Genomic DNA, 20,228 nt, shown 5'->3' on the forward strand with positions numbered 1-20,228 from the left:
ATAGGCTTTGTCATCCTTTTGACAGGACCCTATTGAACTAGTGTTCTTTGCCCTTGGTTCTGTGGTTGTCCCTGAATACCGCCACCAATATTTAAAAGGAAATTTAAATTTATAAGGATAAGAATGTATTTTTGAGGATTTGAATCAAAGGAAAAGCCTTATTATGTCCTCAAGGTATTCTATTTCTTCAAGAATTTTTTTTTAATTCCACTCCCCAGCCCCCCAGCCCACCCCCTGCCAAGCTCTACTATCAGCGGTTCTTTCTTGAGTAACATGGGTTGTGGGAGTTGTGCAATGATTGGTTCCTGGGTGCCATGTTACCTTACATTTTGTTTGTTATAAAGGCTCTTGTAAATAAGATTTTCTCTAGTAAAATTAACTCAGCTTTGTATAATTATCTCAGTTTTCCTAATATATTTATGTCTGATATTAAAAATAAAAATACATTTCCCTGCCTTAAAAAAATGAAAATTTAAACTTATGAAAGGAATACATTTAAACTGCATTCACATTAAAGAAGGACTAGATGAGTAGTAACACAAACAATTTAGGTGCTTTTTTAATCTCGGAATACTTTTGTGTAGGTCAAGGAATGTAGTGGTTTAAAGTATTTGACATTACTGTCAAAAATAAAAATGGGAAAAAAAAGGATTTAATCTATTATAGAAAAATGATTTCCAAAACTTTTCAGTAAACAGTCTCTTGTAAAGTGAGATCTACCTGATTTATTTTAAGACCTACTTGAGCCTTATTTGCTAATTGTTTTCCCTTTTCTGAAAGACCAAATATAACTGGCAGGTTTACCCCCTTTTTTACCTAATGGATAACCAGTACTAATTGATCATAGGATTGATGTTTATTTTTTAAAATCATTTCATCCTTACAATATAATGTCTTTGTAGATTATAAAACTATAAAGGATGCTTGTGATAATACTTAGTTCTAAAATTTAGCAGGCACCTTGATTATTTTTTTAAAACAATATTTAATATTATTACAAGGGCTCAACTGGAGACAATTAAATAAACAAAAACCAAACGATAGCAGCACAGCTTACTAAAACAGGTTTTCTACATAGAAATCACAGAAAGGAGAGACCACCTGAGGAAAAACTAAAGACAACACAGGGAGACAGACAGGCTGGACAGTCACGTCAGGGCGCTTGCAGGGAAACCTGCTCTGAGTACGTTTCTTGTAGAAGGTTGTTTCTCCAGAACTTAGCATGTGTGTTCAAAGCACTGTTGATGTTGGGTTCTCCTAGCGGGCCCTGCATGGAGAGCAGGATGGTCCTGACGTCACACACACAGTGCTGACCACTTGTCCTCCAGGATGTCCAGACAGACGTGACCCTGGTCACACAGCAGAGATGACGGCGTGAGGAGCTTCCCTGCAGGCATGCTGTGATGGAAGCCGCTGGGGAAGTCCCGGGAGACTTTCCAGCTGTTCTGTGGATGGTCCCACCCATTTGAAGAGGTGGTGGTCTGAGTCAGGGAAGGCAGAAGTTCTGTCGCCAGAGGATGATGGTCTTGAGCATCAGCTCCTGTTGCAGCTTCTTGCCCAGGGGCCAGTGCATCACCCCCACTGGGACCTCTTCCTTTATAGGCAGTGGCTGGGTCTCAGTCTAATAGTAAAAGTAATGCCAGTTGAGTATTTAGTCAATAACACTGAATTCCTGCAGTACCAGACACATGCCAAATGGTCATTACTGGATCCACTCACTGAGGAAGACTGAAAAATAAGCAAAAGGAAAACCAATCACCAATCACAAACCTCCAAAGTATACACAGTTAATACTGAGGTATATATTCCTTTTGTGTGTGTGTATTCCATTTTACATCTTAAATTCTTCCAGGACACATTCTTAAAGTAGTGGGTGGTATCCAAATTTTGGGAAATTCTGAAAATAGAATTAGGTCAAGAATGAATTTAACTGTGTGGCCTGTTTATAATGGAGTTAAGGCAAATTAGGGATATTCCCCATGTCCTTTCAGGATAATCTTAAAAATCATGTAGCAAAATAAGTCCACATTCTTTGCCAACTACTACTGGCAACAATTCCTGTTTGTCTCTGCCGTAGCTGATGTTAGGATAGCTTCTATTCATCTAAATGTAACTTGAAAGAAATTGTGGAAACTACGCATAAAGAGCTTATACATTTAAACCTGATTTTTCTAAAGAATAAGCTGGTGTCTGTAGTGTTTAGTGCTTTTCTATACCACTGACTGACTTTGAACAAGTCTTGATATATTTAAATTATGAAAATTATTTTTTACTTTAGAGATGAATTACACAAGTTAAGATTTGAATATTTTTATTTTTTCGAATATTCCCAAGACTTTTTAAAAGGAGGCAAACAAATTTCAGATTTACAGAAAAGTTGCAGAGGTAGTACAGAGTTCCTGTATACCCTTCATCTAGCTTACACTAATGTTAGCATCTTACATGGTACCTGTTGATCAAATTTAGTTTATGAAAACTAAGAAATGAACATTGGTACAATATAATTAACCAAACAATGGACTTTATTTGGATTTCACAGTTTTTCTATTAATGTCATTTTTCTGTTCCTGGACCCAGTCTCAAATACCACAATGCATTTAGTCATTATGTCACCTTAGTCTGTAACAGTTTCTCAATCTTTCCTTGTTTTCCTAGACATTGACATTTTGGAAGAATACCAGTACTAGTCAGGTATTTTGTAGAATGTCCCTCAATTCGAAGCTATCTGATAGTTTCTCTTGATTTTACTAGAATTGTGATTTTTCTGGGAAAGAATACCACAGAGGTGAGATGCCTTTCTCTACATCACTTCAGGGGGCACATGTTACCAACATGACTTATTACTGGTGACACTGACCTTGATCACTTGGTTGAGATGGTATCTGCCAGGTTCTTTATTGGAAAGTTACTATTTTTCAATTCTGTATGCTGTTCTTTGGAAGTCAGTCTCTTAAGTCCAAACCTTGCTGAAGGAGGAAAGGAATTAAGCTATACTTCCCATAGAGGGTTTGGAATCCTAATGTAAGAGAGATTTGTTCCTTCTCATTCAATTATTTTTCAGTATATGCTCATGGATATGCATTTTATTTTTGTGTTTTAATAAAATCAGTAATGAGATCTGTTCTCTGTAATCTGGAATTTCAAAGAATTTTTTTTTAAAGACATCAAATTGGCAGAAGTATAAAGAGTGAGGGATCAAAAATAAATCTCACAGTTTTTTACTGTTTGTTAGTCTTTCAAGTCATGTAAAACTACTTTTAAAAAATCTTGGAACTGATCTAGAAAAATTAACTCCTTAGCTATCATCAAAATGGAGGAAATTTGGTTTGAAAGCAATTTTTTTCCATTTTTCTATTATATAAGTTGTGTTTGTAGTCTATCTAGTCTTAATATTACAGGTGAAAATTATTTCAGGACATTAATTAAATGAGAATGTACTTTAGCCTTGCTAAGCTAAGGTGCTGAGAATGGCATTAAAGAGAATGGGACCTAAGTCTGAATATTTTGATCAGCAATGGTATATACAGGTTTTGTTTTTAATCTACTCTGAATTTTAATTTCAACTTATTTACATTTACAGTCATTTTTAATTCATTTGAACTTCTGTCTTATTTTACTATGCTTTTACTTCTCTTTTCCTACTTTCAAGGAAACTGTTTTCTGTATTTCTTTTTCCTTCTGCTTGTTTGGAATTTATACATTCCACTTTTTAAAAAACTTTTTTAGGTTGGCCGGTTAGCTCAGTTGGTTAGAACGTGGTGCTAATAACACCAAGGTTGCCGGCTTGATCCCCACATGGGCCACTGTGAGCTGCACCCTCCTTAAAAAAAAAAAAAAAAAAAAACTTTTTTAGTGGTCCACCTTTACATTTTTAAGAAGTGTACTGGGTTGAATTGTGGTCCTCAAAAGACATGTCCACCCCAACCTCTAAGTGTGACCTTATTTGGAATAAGGGTCTTTGAAGATATAATTAAGGTAAGGATCTCGAGATGAGATCATTCTGGATTAGGGTGGGCTCTAAATCCAATGAAGCGTGTCCTTATAAAATGTAGAATAGGAGAAGGCACGGAGAGATAAGGGAGAAGCCCATGTGAAGACAGAGCCACATAAAGGGAAAGGCCATATGAAGAAGAAGGCAGAGGTTGGAGTGATGTAACTACAAGTTAAGGAATGCTAAGGGTTGTTGGCAGCCACCAAGAGCAAGGAGAGAGGCCTGGAACAGATTCTTCCTCAGAGCCTATAGAACACTGGAGACTTGTTGACACTTCGATCTTGGACTTTGGTTTCTACAACTGTGAGAGAATAAATTACTGTTGTTTTAAGCCAAGTTTGTGGTAAGTTCTTATGGTAGCCCTAGAAAACCAATACAACACATATACTGGTTTAACAGAACTATACACTACAAGGACCTTGGAATGTGTAACTCTTAGCACCCATCTCTAATCTAGGTTGTTAGAAACTAAGATGATGGTTCACTTTGGTTTTAATCTTCCTCCCATCCAAATGAATCATTTTGTTGTAGTTTGTGCTCAAATGTACTTACTTACCAGTTTCATTAATAGTACTATTAATTACTTGTGGTCCATTCTTTTGAGAAAATATTTTTTTACCCCTGAAGTACTTTAGATAGTACTTATGTTAACCTGTAACAAACATATTTCTTCAGCAAAATGGGTTTATTTTGGAAGAAAAAAGAATTGCAATTTAGGACACAACTGCAGTCTAATAGTGAACCATGTGCAAGTCCAGAGAAACAAAGGAGAGAACCCATCTTTTATGGACTTGGGAAGGGCTGTTGTAAATGAAGAGTTCATTGGAGGAAATTGAAAGTGCGAAGTGTAGTGACTTTTCATTGGCTGAGCTGTGGCAGTCTCCCATTGGCTGAGGGGTTACTGGCCAAGGGAATATCTCTTTTTTCCTCCTGTGAGGTAGTAAAGAAGTACCACTTCCTGTTGGAGATGCAAGGTATTTTTCTTCTTGGGTCAGTGGTGGTTGTTGACTGTCACATACATGAGAGTTGTCTCTTCTAGCCTCTCAACTCCATTGTACACGAGGTTTCAGTTTATTAATTTGTATACTTTAGAGATATATAAAGTACTTTTAATATTCTTATTTTGGGTTGGGGGAGGAGGGTACTGTGTGTGTTCAACTATGTTTGTATCACTCTAACAGCCTTTTCCTCAGCATTTTGAAGCTACTATTGCATTGTCTTTTGGCCTCTAACGTTGCTTAGAAGTTCTGTCATTCTTTGTTCCATTGTGGGTAATCATTTTTGTCTCTCATTTACTTTGAGATTTTCTCTGTCTTCAGCATTTTGCCATTTCTTTATGATGTGATTAAGTGGGATTTATTTATTTACCAACTTCTTACGATTCCGTGTGAGTCTTCAGTCTGTGGACTCATTTCTTTCTTTAGCTTTGGAAAATTATGATCCATTGTATCTTTGTCTATTGACTCTTCCTCATTCTCTTTCTTCTTTCCTTCTGAAACTCAAATTAGACATATTGTTAGACTTTTCCCGTCTCTTCTTTGTCTCTTTTCTCATATCTTCAATCTCTGTACTAGACTGCAATTTTTCTTAAACCTCTCTTCCATTCACTAATTCCATTATGTCCTATCTAATCTACTGTCTAACAAATCTATGAACTTTTAAAATTTCAATGCCTATGTTTTTATTTTTAGAAATTCTGTTTTTTTCAAGTTTTCTTGTTCCTTTTTCAATGTCTAGCTCCTCATTTTAAGCATTCTTACTTTATAATTCCCTGTAGTCACACTGGCTCAGTTCCTAAGTGCTTGTTTGTAGTGCTGCTTTCTTCATGATGGATCCTTTCCTCCTGGAGGTTGTAATTTTATTTTATTTTTTTAGCTATCCTCAGCAGGTGGTATTTCTTGAAATGGAAGACCTCTGTGTCCAGGGTTTTGGGACTGTTTCTACAGAGCAACCAGAGCCCCAGGAGTTCCAGAATCAGTTTTTATGTTAAAATTTTAGCTTGTGGCTCCTATATGAAGAGGGTGAAGTTCATTCGGAGTCTGTGCACAATGTGCAGACTTAAAGGTCCAGTTTCTCATGGAAGCATATTGTTTTTAACCAAATCCATATTAAAGGACAGACAACAAAGCTTCCTTGCTGCCTCACTGGACGAGAAGGCCAAGGTTTTTCTCCAACTGAGCTAACTGGCCACCCCTGGCTTAGGTTTTTCTTGGCCCCTTTATTCAAGGCATAGTGTTTCCTAGGTTTCTGACACTATATGTAGAATTTCGTTTCAGCATCCTGTCTAATGGGGCCTCAAGGAAATTTCTTCTGTGGTTGCTAAACCCTCAGTCTCTAGCCATTAAACCCCTTCCCATCAATGTTAGCATTCACTTGTGCACTTACACTCTGGCTTTGAGTTTCCCTATTTATTACCGAAACTTAAGCGTTCTCCTTTCTTTCACACTTAGCTATGTATTTAAAAAAAAATAGGGGTGAGGAGGACAGGTGTATTCATCCACCATTTCCATGCATTTGGAATGAGTGGGTAGTCTGCACTAAGCTAGTCTCATTTCAACCTGTACTGAGTCACAAGTATCAGAGTTATGAAGGGATTTTCAGTTTTATAAATTAGAGTTAAATCAAGGTCATTGTTATATTGATATTCTCCCTAGAATTCAGTTATACTTTGTTATGGATCAGAGCAGCATAGGATTATAACTGTGCTGATAATTGTATATGATCTTGAGAATGGCCCTGGAGTTCAGTTCTGAATGTGAACATAGGCATAGTTTTTCCTCTGCCACAATAGAAAACAAAGTTGCTTAGAGCAACCTGTAATGAGGCCAAGATTTGGAGCTGAGAACGTTTTGAGCCACAGAGCTGTCTTCATTTTGCAGTCACTGTAGACCTAGCTCAAGTAAACCTTCCTGCAATGTCCAGGACAAAAGGGAGGATGAAAGTTTGCATAGTGCATTTTCTCTGATTTACTAGAAAAATTCACTCCTGGGCAATTTCAGTGTACAACAAACAACTTTTATTTTCATTCTTATTTACACGTATGTGAAGATTTAGTGTTTAGTGGCCCATTAAGAACGTCATACGCCTCTAGCAACGGACTAATATCTCAAGGTAGCTGAAAGAAGAAACATATTTAATATATCCTTTCATCATAAGCATTCCATTAAATATATATTCTATATTGACCCTTAAGAGACGTCATGTAATATATACATTTATATATTAAAAAAATATATACATATGTTATATATATAATAAAATTTATATGTTATATATGAGTTTAAATTTAGAGAGGTATCTACCCCCAAGACACTATTTAATATATAGCTAAATGATAATGTACTTTATTGGATTGTGCCAACAGCATAATAGATAGTATTATGCCAACAGCATAATAGTAGTATATTGGCTAGAGTGCTTCTGTTAAAGTTAAGGAGCAGCTGATTAAGTTATAATGGCAAGACTGTTTTTAGTCATAGAAAATGATAGCCATTCAAATGTCAAGTGTCTAAGAAAAAATTAGATCCATCAGATGGGAACACACTTTAAATAATTGTGACCACATTTGTTTTGCTTGCAAGTCTCCTAGTTACCCACAGGACATGACAGAACTGCAGACACAGAGAAGATGTGGTAAATTACTCTGATAATCCAACAGCTGAAAAAGTAGTGTGTCTCTGGTGACGAGAAACTTCTCTGTTCAGAACATAAGTCAAAGCTCATTGGAGCCTTTTTACTACACTGAATTCATTCAACATACCTCTGTAACATACAGTTACAGTGTCAAAGGATTAAGTATTAATTATGAATGTGTTCAAATATCCTTAGGTAACTACTGAATACTACCTTTTCTAGAAATATTTTTTTAATTCATTTTTATTCATTTTTTAAATTCATTTTATTCATGTGGTTTTATTTATGCATTCAATTAGATTCAATAAACTAGGCAGTGATGAGCAGAATACAAAATAAAAGGAACTAATGAATAATGTATTAGAGCGTAAAGATTAATATTGGTATCTAGTACTTGCTGTGTGACCTTGAGTTAGTTACTTAACTTTTCTTAGCCTCAGTTCCACTGTTAATGAGAAGTAATAATACCTCCCACACAAGGTTTTTTATGAAGAGTAAATAAAGCATTTTAAGTGTAAGTAGAACACCTGCCACATAATAATTTCTTAATAAATGTCGTAGCTATTATTATATGGTGACAAGGTTGATAATAAAATAAGATAAACTGGATTTATTTGTATTTTAACCTTTAAATGAACTTTACATGTACAATGAGCTTGTTTTATACTTGATAAAAAATATAAAATTTTTATTTTCTGAAATCTAGAATATAAAAGTGAAGAGGGCAGCTGGTATTCAAAATTAGTAAGTTGTTATACTTTCTTGAAAGAAGAACTTGGAAGGTAGTGGGAAGAAGAAGCTTAGAATTAGAAAAGCTTCATTCTTAATTTTGATTCAGGAAGAACAAGACATGAAGGCCTAATACATTAAAATTCTATAATATCTTTGAAAATAAGCCCTGAAATAGCAGGCGCTGGAATGAGAAATGTGCCAAACTTTTCAAAAGCTGTACTTTCAAGGGTCTCAAATGTATTGTCTTTCAAAGGTGGAATACTGATTACTAATTCTGCATCTAAGGGAAAATTGGCCCCATTTTCAGTATTATGAAGAGACTCCTAATGCCCAAAGGGAATTATGTTCTGTCTTTTATTGCCTGTGGGAGAGGTGTTGCTAAGAAACAGAATTCCTGATACATTCTGAGGAAAGCAGTTTGTCATTTCAGTGATGCACTGAGAATAAAATGCAGAGAAGGCAACGTATTCAAGATCTAAAGCTGCTACTATCCAAAGAAGACTGCATCTTTGGCTGATTAGACATCACTCATCTGATTATGAGAGGCTCAGAAAACAAACCTTAAAAGCCTATATAATGATGCTCTAAAAGCATATATTGCGTGCCAAATGATTCTTTTGTGAGAGTTTGAAGGACGAAAGGAAAAGGGCTACAGAGCTTGAAGGATAGAAGGAAGCTAACATGCATTGAGCACTTCCATACAGGCGTTGGGATGGGCTCCGTCACCGCTGTGTCTTGCAGACTCTCCTCAATCACCTGTGAAGTAGGTGGCATTATTTCTACTTTACAGATAAGGGAATAAGTTCATCTGAAACTTGACCAAAGACATAAGGCGGTTAAGTGTCAGTGCTCCTAACTTCAAACCTATGTTTTCTGACTCCAAGCACAGAGTTCTTGCCACTATAGCTACCACCGTGTTTCCCCGAAAATAAGTCCTAGCCGGACAGTCAGCTCTAATGCGTCTTTTGGAGCAAAAATTAATATAAGACCCGGTCTCATTTTAATAGAATATAAGACCAGATATAATATAATATAATATAATATAATATAATATAATATAACATAATATAATATATAATTAATATAATAATATAACAAATGTAATATATATATAATATAATATAATATAAAATACTGGGTCTTCTATTAAAGACAAAGCACGTGAGTGGGAGAGGTTGATAGGTGCATTATATCAGGCCTCGGTGGCCATGTGAAGTCTGGATTTTATTCTGGGTGTGATGGGAAGCCATTAGAGGGTTCTGACCTCAAATTGACGCTCTGTATGTTATTGAAAGATAACTCTGGCTGCTGTCTAGAGAATCAGGTGTTGTGAGTGGAAGCTGGGAAACTTTAGGAGGCTCTTATAGTTCAGAAGAAAGATGATGGTGGCTGGGCCTAGGGTGTTAGTAATGGAAATAGAAATGGAAGGATTTGGCCAATGCTTAGAGGTAGCTCTTAAAGGATTGCCGATGGATTGATTGAATGATAAATGTGAGGGGAAGAAGAGGAGTCAGGGACTCTTAAACGAATGCTTGGCAACTTGTCACTTTCTTAGCAGTTATAAAACAAAACGCACCCTGCTGCTGATGATTACCTGTCACTCCTCGAAACAGCAACAGTGACTGGCAGTATGTATTTGTCCTTGTGAGTGGTTTTAAAAATTGAAGCTTTGAAGTGTTTTCTTTTAAATTATTATCTTAATTTTGTCTCAAAAAGGAAAGAGCAAATATTCTCTTAGCTGTCAAAATCTGAAAAAAGAAAAAAGAAATCCTTCCATACACACATACCACCACCAACATCACAAATGATACTTGGTTTACACGGGCTACTGAAAGTAGCTGTTAGAATCTTTTGAAGGAAAAAAACCAAAACAGAATCCCAAAGATGTAAATAAATGAACTATGCAAATGGCTTTGGTTCACATGGAACATAAAAATAAAATCTGCAATGAAAAAGCCATTTCAAGAAAATATTGGCTTATTTAGAGTCTCGTGGGAGGAAATATTAAGGCAGTCTAACCATCCATGTTTGGAGTACATATTTCTCCCCCAAGTAACAATAGTGCAAAAGTTAAAAAAACAAAAAGTTACAATATTCAGCTTATGGATCTCCAAGGTGTGCAGGGATTTAGATATACCCAAGTCGTAAAACAGAAAAAGAGAAGCATAAAGTAAATATGTGGCATGCGCACCATGAGAAATGGATGAAAAGAATTTGTGAGCTAACAGGAAAGGGAGACAGTACCTGCAGTGGAATGTAGGATATTCCCTCCAGTGCAAATTAAAGTCAGTCATCCTGCAAAGTCACCCTGATTGCTAAGTCAATGCACAGAGAAAGAGACTTTTCTTAATGTATGAGATTAGTCACTGTCGTCAAATTAATACCTGAAAGTACATGACTAAGATGAAAACACCTTCCATCAGTAAGTCACTTGGTGGTCTAGAGTAGACCTTCATCCATCCCTCCACCATCCACACCCCACCCCTACTCCCCCATCACCATGCATTCTTGTCATCTAGTAACAGCTTCCCGAATTTGTTTGGTAGACTAACCCCTCTCCCAGGGATTACAGTCTTAGTGGGACTGTCTGCTAACATTGACAGAGGTAGGGCAATCAAATGCACTCTCTCTGTGGATTTAATACAAACAAAATGTCTGGAACTTTTTAAATTCAACAGTGGCATCTTGAAGATGCTCTGTTGATTCCAACTGCCTAGATTCCTAGAGCAGCCTGATTCCTGTCCCTGTTGGTTCTTCAGCTTTTCCTCGGTGAATATCAGCTACTGTATGCTATCACTAAATCCCTTTTCTTGCTAAGTTAGCTGGTGTTCATTTCTATTGCTGGCAATGGAAGAATCCTAGCTGAAACACAGTTACATTTTATCTCATTAGTCACAAATCCTGGTTTTAAAAAACCTGTGCCTGACTCTTTAGCCAAAGAATGCTAGAAGAGACTCTTGTGATCTTAGGTACTTGGTTATAAGGAAAACTTCAAAGGAAATGGTGTTAAGAATCTGTATTTAGAAACCACTTTAGATGCCACATCAGTTCCCATGACTTTCTCAGGTAGACCCTTGATGTGATCTAGATATTCATTCAAGTTAATGCTGCCCTTATTCCTATACATTTTCTTTATGTATGCTTTAAAACAACAATTACATGTCTTACACATTTTTTGAAGGTCCCTATTCAGTTTAGGTTGCCTTTTCTGTCTTCGAAAAGGTTCACAACTCATTAAAATGCCACTTTTTTACTTGTGATTTGCTGTCAAGAGAAAAGGGAGACGTCCAGATCAAACACAAGACACGGATCAAGCCAGGGTAATGGGACTTGCAGAGTCACGTGACTTGACAGGGTCAGGGCCTAGCCTAGCATTGAACACATGGGGAATAATGAGGGCACATTTGGGAGGTGGGTAAAGGAAAGGGTGTTAGTTTTCTTCTTTTCTCTGCTATTTTTTTTTTAAGCACCTTCAACATGGTGTCATTCTGTACCATAAGTTTGTTGCTTCTCTGTTGCTACCTTGATTGAAATGAAGCATCTATGATTTAAGCAAGATATTACAGAGATACAGAAGGATAATAAAGCCACTGAAGAGAAAGGCAACTTAATTCGCAAATGACATGAAAGACAGGAGAAGTAAGAAGATCATTAACTTATATCACCAAATAAATGTAGAAGATGCATTGGGGTGGGGGTAGGGCGACGTGCACTTTAATTTGCCATAGGTAAGGTACCAGTAAACTGTGAGCAATGTTCCATATAAAACAATAAGGTGTTGAATACCATCACTGAGTTTGCATTTCTTTTAGCGCTGAGTCGTGATGGAAGAGGGTCTTATAGAGATGAACTAGTCAACTTACTTTCTTTCAGCCCATTGCCTCAAACAATATTTTTTATTACCCTAAATTGATAGAGCGATCCCTACTTCCGGGGCCTGTGTTTCCAAAAGGATCTTCCAGTAGCAGACCTTCTCTCCATCCCTGACTCCCAAGGAGAAGTAATATCTGATTGCAGAGCTTCGTGGCTCAGCCCTGTCAGGTTGCCCTGGCCAGCCTGTACCTCAGAACAGGTGCATTCTCCTTTCACTCCTGTCCCCCAGGCAGTAAGCACACCTGGGTTAGGCCCAGTACCCACCTTCTGCTATTATATGCACTTTGGGAGATTTTTGTCTCTTTGTCCTTGCTGTCAGGGTTCAATAGATTACGAGGCAGCAATTTTCTGTAGTGCTGACTGGATAAGTTTCAGGTAGTTTGCAGACCCAGCTTCCTCTGCAGGCGGACCCAGGAAACAAGTGGTACGAATTCTGTCTAGAGGTCTCTCTGTTCCAGCCAAATGTAAGTGCCATGAAGAAATCAAAACGGTGTTAAGAGATGGAAGGTGGAGAGAAAAGGAGATAGACAGGGTAGTCAGGGAAGACCCCCTCAAGGGAGGTGGCATTTAAGCTGATATGTGAATGCTGTAAAGGAGAAAGCCATCTGGAAGATTTGGGGACAGTGTTTTGGGCAGAGGATACGGCGAATGGGAAGGCCTTGAGGTGGGAACTATAATAGCTTGGATGTTCCAGGAACAACAGAAAGGCCAGGTGGGAGAGTGGTAAGGCATGACGCCAGAGGGGCAAAGGCATATGAAGTAACAAGTCCTGCTTTTAGCAAAGGAAAGCTGGAAGTACTCTGGTGAGGAGTTGGGATATTATTTTGAGTGAGATGGGAAACCATGGAGGGTATTGAATATAGACATGATATGATCCGGTTCATGGTTTTGTGTTTTTTTGTTTTGTTTGTTCCTTTATTTTTTTTTTTTAATAACCACTCACAGCTCTAAGGAGAAGAGATAGAAGGGAGCAAGAATAGAATCAGGGAGTGGCAGTGAAGATAATGAGAAGGGGACAGATTTGGTATATATTTTGCATATAACTGATAGTTTTTACTAAAGGATTGGATGATGGAGATGAAGGAAAAAGGAGGAATTAAAGAAGCCTTCTAGATCTTGAGCCTGAGCAACTGAGTGAGTGATGAAGCCATTAAGATGGGTGAGTGGAGAGAGTAAGATCTATTATAAGGAATTGGCTCACGTGATTGTGGAAGCTGGCAACGTCCAAATCTGCAGTGTTAGCGATTAGGCTCGAGACTCAGGAGAGCCAGCGGTGCAGAAGACGTCCTAAGGCAGTCTGCTGAAGAATTCTCTTAAACCTGGGGGAGGGTCAGTCTTTTTGTTCTATGTGGGCCTTTAACTGATTAGATGAAGCCCACCCACATCATGGAGAGGAATTTGCTTTACTCTACTGATTAAAACACCCTTACAGAAACACCCAGAACAATGGTTGACCAAATATCTGGGCATCCTGTAACCCAGTCAAGTTGACATGAAATTAACCATCACAGCAGTACACTGAGGTAGGAAAGTTGTCTTCTTGGCTTGCTCTTAATACTTTCTCATGTATATGCATGTGAGCTGAACTGAAGTGACAAAGAAAAATGGCACCTTTGTGTTCACTTTTTGGCTAGAAGCGTAGGTATCCTGGAAGGGACCTTAGAGGCTAGCCAGGCCAACTTTCCATCCAGGGATTTTTAAATCTCTGCTTAAACACTTCCAGGGCTAGGGAACTCACTACATTGTAAGATAAAAAGTCCTGTTAATGTGACTATGTATTTGAAAATGTTACCCTTATATTGAGCAGAAATTTTCCTCATTAAGCCTGAATATCTCTCAGCTGCCCTGTGTGTGGCAGATGTTAACTCTGCCCCGCCATTCCTGCAGATGGCTGCATCAGCTCTGGAGACTTGCAGAGTTTGGGGAGAGCTTTATTAGTCCTGGAACACAAGGCTTTTTCTCCCCAGGGCACACATGTAGACATGCCACCCAGGTAGTTGGGTCAGGATGGATTCAAGTATTGTTTGTCTGAAGCCACTTATCTCTGACTCTCAAGCCTTATTGCTGAGTCAGCCAGGCTGCTTCAAAATGGTGAATGTGCTCTTAGAGGCCCCTTTCTTTGTCCTAGCTTACATTTAGGACAGTTTGTAGTTATAAAGAGATTTGAGGAGAGAGGGGTATGGTACAACTCCAAATACATGTGTTGAGTGTTGGCAACATTCTGGCTAGAGATTCCTTAGTGGGGAGAACCATTGGTTCCAGTTTTGTCCCTAGTGACACATTTTCTCTTCATATAGCCAGTAAACTCAGCTTTTCCTAATACTAATCCTTTTTTTTAATGAAAATGTGGTTAAATTGCAACCTAGACAAAGGTGAACAGGATTGTTCCCTTGTAAATGAGTCCCTTGAATTTAAACACATTTCACAGGCTGTCACAGACCAGTGTTGGTGGAGAAACAGGTCGCAGAACACTGACTGGGTAGACGACACTGTGAGAATCTTTGATGGGAAATTGACCATAAGCCTAGGCGAGAGTATGCATGTTAATCTACAGAAAGGATTAGTATAGGGTTTGATTCATTCTTTTTAAAAGATTTTGTCATTGTTTTCTTTTTTTGTAAATTAAATTTATTGGGGTGACAATGATTAGTAAAATTACGTAGGTTTTAAGTGTACAATTCTATAATACATCATCTACCGGAGGTGCCAAAAAAATGTATACACTTGACTTGTATTCATCTTTTGTTATCAGTATATATTGAGTATTACAATTTTAATACAGTTCTTTTCCTTTCTTAAAATGTGTATACATTTTTTTTGTCACCCTTTGTATATATCACATTGTGTGCTCACCACCCAGAGTCAGTTCTCCTTCCATCACCATATATTTGACCCCCTTTTCCCTTTTCTACCATCCCTTCTCCACTCTTACCATTTGGTAACCACCAAACTTGTCTGTGTCTATGAGTTTTTGTTTCTTTATTTGTCTTGCTCCTTTGTTGCTTTCAGTTTTATATCCCACATATGAGTGAAGTCATGTGGTTCTTGACTTTTTCTGACGTATTTCGCTTAGCATGATAATCTCAAGATCCATCCATGTTGTTGCAAATGACAGTATTTCATCTTTTCTTATGGCAGAATAGTGTTCCATTGTGTGTATATACCACATCTTCTTTATCCAATCATCTGTCGAAGGACACTTTGGTTGTCTTGGCCCAATCTCTTTAAAGTCTTGCTTTCTACTTTAATAAGTGAAAACAGTAGAAAAAAAGTTCTGGAGGCGGTTGGCTCTGACATTCAGAACACACTAGGCTACCTCTTATCTTTTTAGCCTGCTGTTTGCAAATGCGAGGACATAATGCTACAGACTTAATCTTTGTGCCCCTCCCCCCTAAAAACATTCATGTTGAAACCTAATCCCCACTGTGATGGTATTTGGAGGTGGGGCCTTTGGGAAGTGATTAGGTCCTGAGGGCAGAGCCCAGGTGAATGGGATTAGTGCTCTTACAATAGAGGCCTCAGAGAGCCCTCTCACCCTTTCCGCCGCCATGTGAGGACACAGTGAGAAGACAGCCAACAGTCTGTGAACCAGGAAGCGGGGTCTCATAGGACATTGTAATTGCTGGCACCCTGATCTTGGACTTCCAGTTTCCAGAACTGTGAGAAATAAATTTCTCTTATTTATAATCCACCCAGTCTTTGGTATTTTGTTATAGCAGCCCAAACAGACTAAGACACATAACAACTTTTGTCCTGATTTGGTTCATTAGAAAATTCAGTGGCCGTGACTTTTCTAATGTGTTTTTAATCCTGAAGAGGACTTGTCACACATATATGAACAAATGGTATTTTTGGTCACTGGGTTTTATTAAGAAATTGAGGACACCACTGAACTGAGATTCTCAGCCAACATTAGTCACTTTGTAGGAACGTCTTTGTTTTTCTTCCCTATACTGTGTTCCTTCAACTGTTCCCCAACCTCCTCACCCGCTCACCCAATAACATACTTCGTGCATCTGAGAATGACATGTGTATATCAGTATTGACATTCCTTTCCTTAAAAAATGAAGTTTCTCTTAACATAAACATTTCTAAGAACACTTTACCTTGTGTAATTAATATTTGTAATAATATCATTTGTAACTAAGTTTTGTTCATTCTATTGTGAGCTTCTTGAGAAAAGGATAATATCTCAAGTATATTTTAGGCTCATATGTATTAGATATAATCCTGCACTAATGGACTCTAAATATTTAATGATGGGATAAAAACAATAAATGCATTATAAATAAGTACCTATATACTGACTTACTATTTGGGAGTAAATTGCTCTTTTTTAAAAAAGGATTATATATTCCAGACTCCACTTCAGTGTCTCCTTCTAGAGAAATCATCCGGTCACGGGTGATGCAATCCACACAGGGCAGCCTTGTGTGTGCAGAGCAAGACAGAGAATAGCTCTGGAGGGGTAAACCCAGAATAACAAATAAGTAATCAATAAATCTACACACACAAAAAGGACTATATATACAGCATATACATATTTTTGAAAATTTGAAAAGAATGAATGTCATTACAATTCCACTATTCAGACATAACAACTGCTGACATTTTGGTGTGTTTAATTTGGTCTCTGATAGTGGAACTATCACACCAAACAACTGTCATTATAAGTCCAACTTTCCTTGTACAGTTGTGCTATTTCCAGCTCTTATCTCACAGCAGTTATCTATGAAGAGATAAAAATAAGCTAAATTGATTTATTTGGTTTATTTTGTTTACCCCACTGTATTCAAAGGTAGGTTGCATCATTGACATTCCCATTCGGATCTGAAAGGTGTGGGCAGAAGCCAGCATTCAGCGCTTAGAAGGAGCAACTCCCAAGTCCGCCCTATTGAACTTCAGGGTTTAAAGATGTGTCTACAAGTACAAAACAACAACAATAAAAAATTAACTAAAGCGATTATTTGAGTTTTGAGGGGTATTTTTTTTCTTTCTTGCCTTTTGCCTTAGTGATCAGGCAAAGTTGTTTTGATATCTGAGTTATCTGGATAATTATCCCAGTTCTTCACTTTTCCACTTGTGTGGCTCTCGCTAACTAGCTGAAAATGTTCCTTTGACGGCAACCCTCTAAGCCGTTTGAGATGCTACTTTTCTTCCACAAAATGTAGTTATACCACAGATCCCTGGGCTGGAGCCACTTTGTCCTCCGAAATAGTCTGAACTGGTGTGGCGACAAAGGTAAGGAGCTCTGGACCTCAGGATCTGCGTGGAAGATGCTATCAGCTCAAAACCCATTCCAACCTCCTTCTAGCTCGACTTGCTGTTCAAAGAGGCTGGCGAAATACACATTCATTTCTCCACCTCATTGCAGTGAGGGTTCTGCCTGTGACCTTGTTTCAGCTAAGCTGATGGATCTGTGTGAGACGAGGAGGTGTCTGTGAGTAAAGAAGGCAGTGGCTGGGCATAAGCCTAGAGGAAATAGTTCTGTTGGATTACTGTTCGTCTAGAAGAGGTCAGCCAACTTCAGCCCACTGGTGACTGATTTTATACATAAAGTTTTGTTGGAACACAGCCATGCTCATTCGTGTCGTGTGTGTGGCTGTTTTCATGGTACAACGGCACAACTGAGTAGTCATAGCAGTGACCACGTGGCCCATAAAGTCCGATATATTCACTCTCGGGTCTTTTAATAAAAATTTGCCAACTCTGAATGACCTAGGAGAGTCCTTAGAAGATTCTAAGATCCCTGAGTACTGTCTTTCAGGATTCGCTTATAGATGCCTTGTTTGTACTCCCCAAAGCATTAGGGAATTTATTCCTTCAACAAATGTTTGTTGAATCTCAGTTACGAGCTAGGCTGTCTTTTAGATGCTGGGAACACAGGGATAAATTAGAAAGACGAGTTTTCTAACCTCCCGGAAAGCATGTTCTAGTAAGAAGAGACATAATAAAGAAGTACACAAATAAGTGAGCAAGATGATTTCATATAGCAATGAATGTTTCCATGAAAACAAAACAGATTCTATGATGAAGACTCACCCAAAGGGAGGGTGCCTGTGTACTTAGGGGTAATAACCAGCTCTCCATTTCTGTTTATGCAAAATGGGTTTGACCATGAAGGTGCTAGGTAGAAATCCTGTGTGAGTACTTATGCCTGGGCCAATGCATAATAATGAATGGGCAGGAAAAGAAGAGCAGAAACATGTAACCCACAAAAGGTCGTCACAGGTTACCAATAATTTAAAGTCCTCAATCGGGGGAAAAATAGATCAAATAACAGAGCTACAAAACTAAATCCTAGCTTCAGGTTTTTAGACTTATTTCTGCGTCAGAACACAAAAACAAGTTCAAAAACAATGTTTTACCCCACATAGAACATATTGTTTGTGATTTGGGAAGGACACATAGTTTTGTGTATTTTTATATGCTTTATATATTTTTTTGTAAAGCTGTTGTACTAGAGGTGGGAACATACTCTGATTAGATTGGAAAACAAATAAAAGGTGATATTGAATTGACGAGTATTATAGTAACCTTGTTTTCAGGAAAACAATGGTTGCATACTATTAGCTATTTTACTTTTATTTCTCATTATTTAAATAATAAGGTGTGCTTTTCTCCACTCTGTTTTAGCAAATCGGTGACACAAAATAAACCAGCAAAATTAGACTCATCTATCGAAGTCTGAATTTCTCATTAAAATTTTTAAAGCAAAAACAAAAACAAACAAAAACCTCTCAGTCTGCGTTTCTGAACTTTAACACTAATATAATTTCTTTTGTTTTCAGGAAGGAGAACCAAAGAGGGTGAGTTTCCTTTGATGAAATACATTAAATCATTATCCATGCTGAAGTATAGTCTTGACTGCAACTCTGCTGCAGCATTGGGGATTGATGTTGAGAAGGACCCTAGAAATGTCTGATCTTCTGCTTGTTTGGAAACAATAAACGCCATGTTGCAAAAATGGCAGAGTTCTTATGATCCCTGGTTGAGCATAGCTAAATCCCCATCCGTGGGAGCATGTTTGTATTGCAATGATCCTAATTTACCCATAAATAAATTATTCTGCTTCAAAGCCCATAATAAATATAGTTTTAATTGCATGCCAACTGTTAGACCCTAAAATTAGACAGCTACGGTCCTCCTTTGCCAATGGGAGGAGGTGTGCTGGAATATTTAGGTTGAGATTTTCTGTGGCTCCAGAAGCACAGAAAAAAGAGGCAAAGATATTTTTGATGAGTGTCTGAGCAAACTTCAGGTGTAGAAGCCTTATTTCTGGGTCAGACAGAAGCCATGTTCAAATGTTTTTCAACCTGTTGAAGGGTAGTGCCCCAGCTGTGCCTTTTATCGTCTCTCTTCTTTTGAAGCTCCAGGGTCTATTTTCATAGCTGAAGCCAAAGAGGGTGAGTCAGAGACTGCCCTCCTGCTTATTCCAGCCTTCAGTCTTCCTTAATTAGCAGAAACAGTACCCACTTAGCAAAGATGTTCATGCCCTTGTGACTAAGAGCCTTCAAATAGTCGCTCTCTAAAGGAAAATGTAGGACAATCTTACAAATTAACTTGAGCACAAGGGAATACAGGCCATGTGTGAAATTAGGTTGGCCCCAATAGAAGTGAGGTTAGGAGCAAGTGGGAGATTTGGAGCCGCCCCACCTCCATCTGCACTCTTCTTCCACCTGACTCCCAGCAGAGACCCTTGCAGGCCTGCTCCAGCCGAGTAGCTCTGGGTAATCACTTAACCTTTTGGTGTCTGTTTCCTCATTTGAAAAATAGGGAGAATAACAATATCTACCTCACTGAGTGGTTGTAAGGATTCAATCAGACGGTATTTATGAAGTGCCCACACGCAGGAGTCTCAGCAATGACAGTTGCTACTTCCTTTTCCCCTTCTGGGAGGTGTACTCTTTAGTAAGATATCTCCTAGCCCTGCTGGAGCAAAACACCAAGTGTCTTTTCATTCCTCAGTTCACATTTTTAACAGATCAGAGCAAACCTT

General features: G+C 38.1%; 1 pseudogene; it reads right to left on the reverse strand.

Annotated features, from left to right (window-relative positions):
• Positions 1–1,153: 1,153 nt before the first annotated feature.
• LOC109445475 (ubiquitin-conjugating enzyme E2 C) lies at positions 1,154–19,186 on the reverse strand (annotated as a pseudogene).
• Between the last annotated feature and the right edge of the window lie 1,042 nt (positions 19,187–20,228).

The sequence above is a fragment of the Rhinolophus sinicus genome, linkage group LG03 (genome assembly GCF_036562045.2).
Source record: "Rhinolophus sinicus isolate RSC01 linkage group LG03, ASM3656204v1, whole genome shotgun sequence".
NCBI classification, from domain to species: domain Eukaryota; kingdom Metazoa; phylum Chordata; class Mammalia; order Chiroptera; family Rhinolophidae; genus Rhinolophus; species Rhinolophus sinicus.